The sequence below is a fragment of the Panulirus ornatus genome, chromosome 33, assembly GCF_036320965.1.
Source record: "Panulirus ornatus isolate Po-2019 chromosome 33, ASM3632096v1, whole genome shotgun sequence".
Lineage (NCBI taxonomy): Eukaryota > Metazoa > Arthropoda > Malacostraca > Decapoda > Palinuridae > Panulirus > Panulirus ornatus.
Genome location: NC_092256.1, coordinates 24,970,829 through 24,973,309, shown reverse-complemented (window position 1 = coordinate 24,973,309; position 2,481 = coordinate 24,970,829).

Sequence of the window (2,481 nt, the reverse complement as noted above, 5' to 3'; positions counted from 1 at the left end):
GAGACATAAATGGTAAAGGAAAATCCTTCTGCAGCATTTGATTGGCCCCAATGCAAAGCTGACTCATTACTCAATGCCAAGCCATGTAGCTCACTTTTGGCCCACAAGCAAATTCAAGGAGTGGAGTTTTGAAGGGGTGAGTCACCCCTCTTTTTGTTACATAATACTTACTCAACAATAATGACAATTATGATTTTTTTTTTTTTTTTTTTTTTTTTTTTTTATACTTTGTCGCTGTCTCCCGCGTATTGCGAGGTAGCGACAATTATGATATCCTCACAATTATTCAAGTCCTTTTGGTCTCTCATAAGATTAATATATGTATCTTTCTGTACATTTGACTGTTTCAGTGATTAATTGTAGTGACCAAAGAAACAATCTTGTCAATTTCACCACTTTTTCAAGACCTTGGCACAAGTTTATAATAATAAAATTTTCTGCACCTATGAAAGCATAGCAATTTGTTTAATTGAATAAAACTCCTTTCATTATTGTTACCAGCTGTTTTTCATATCAATTGAAATTCATTCAAAACTGTCACATAACGAACTTAATTCTCTGTGACAGTTGCATTCAATTCTATGAGAATTTGATTTTAGTGATTGAATTTAACATCCAAATAACTCAAAAGTGCTAAGTTCTCCAAGATACCTCCAAGATGCAACTGCTCTCAAGTCTACTCTGAGTTAGGTATGACTCCTGAAGACAGCCAATTCAATCCCATTGTCCTCAGACTGATTGGCATTAGCACACGACACAACTTGTACCTCTGACTTGTTTGATGACCCAACTCATTCGTTTGCCTGTTAAAAGTCTTGTGAGTCTTCTTGGAGCTTGGGAAACTAGAACTGGAACTTAGGGAAGGAGAAGAAGCAGTTAAGGGATGCTTAGCCATCTTGAGGTACTGCTTGGAACAGGTAAACATGACATGTGATTGAAAATTATGAAGAATGAGGGTGAACATCCATACAGCACAACAGTAGGTTGGGAGTACAGTGAGCCAGGGTGGCTGGCTTTGATAAAAGGCAAGTGCTGCTACTTTGGGAGAACTTTTGTTTGCTCTATGGCCTGTTTGAAATATTTAATTCTGCTGGACTTGCATTGTGAAATAAAGGGTTTTAACTGCTAAATAAAGGAAAATGGGGATATGTACCACTAAATAAAGAAAGCAAAGTATCAAACTTTTAAATAATGCAAGTCCACTGCATTCATTTTTTGGAGTGTATCATTGGTGTAGATAACTTTAATACTTACAGTATGGTAAGCGTAAGCAACTTCAGCCTTCAATACACTTTTCGTTATGATCTTTGGTAAATATTTCTGTAGCTGATTCTTTACTTGCAGCTGATATTATCTTAGGATAATTTGTTAATCAATGTTTTGAAATACATAATCCATTAATTTTACCACTAAAATGTCACTACCTTAATTCCTACAGTTGAGTAAGAACTTACCTGGATACAACTCCAATGTATTTCATATATTTACGATAAAGGGTTGGAGTAAGATATACAAAATATCCACAATGATACCATGTTATAGTGGGTGCTAGGTGGAATAAGAAGTATATGGTAAGTACTTGTATGTTCAAGGTATTCTTTCAAAAATCTGGGTTTGAATTACATGAGATATGAAACCATGGAACCATGGAAGTGGAAGTGGATCATAGGGTGGGGGAGGGGGCGAAAATCCTGGGAGCCTTGAAGAATGTGTGGAAGTCGAGAACATTATCTGGGAAAGCAAAAATGGGTATGTTTGAAGGAATAGTGGTTCCAACAATGCTGTATGGTTGCGAGGCGTGGGCTATGGATAGAGTTGTGCGCAGGAGGATGGATGTGCTGGAAATGAGATGTTTGAGGACAATGTGTGGTGTGAGGTGGTTTGATCGAGTAAGTAACGTAAGGGTAAGAGAGATGTGTGGAAATAAAAAGAGCGTGGTTGAGAGAGCAGAAGAGGGTGTTTTGAAATGGTTTGGGCACATGGAGAGAATGAGTGAGGAAAGATTAACCAAGAGGATATATGTGTCGGAGGTGGAGGGAATGAGGAGAAGTGGGAGACCAAATTGGAGGTGGAAAGATGGAGTGAAAAAGATTTTGTGTGATCGGGGCCTGAGCATGCAGGAGGGTGAAAGGAGGGCAAGGAATAGAGTGAATTGGATCGATGTGGTATACTGGGGTTGACGTACTGTCAGCGGATTGAATCAGGGCATGTGAAGCGTCTGGGGTAAACCATGGAAAGCTGTGTAGGTATGTATATTTGCGTGTGTGGACATATGTATATACATGTGTATGGGGGTGGGTTGGGCCATTTCTTTCATCTGTTTCCTTGCACTACCTCACAAATGCGGGAGACAGCGGAAAAAAAAAAATTGAAAAAAATCAGAATTTTTCAGCCAAATGTAGGGGAGTTGATTTGCATGAGATCGAGCTATATACAAGTATTCATGGTATTTCAAAGATTTAAGTCAAAGAATACACAATG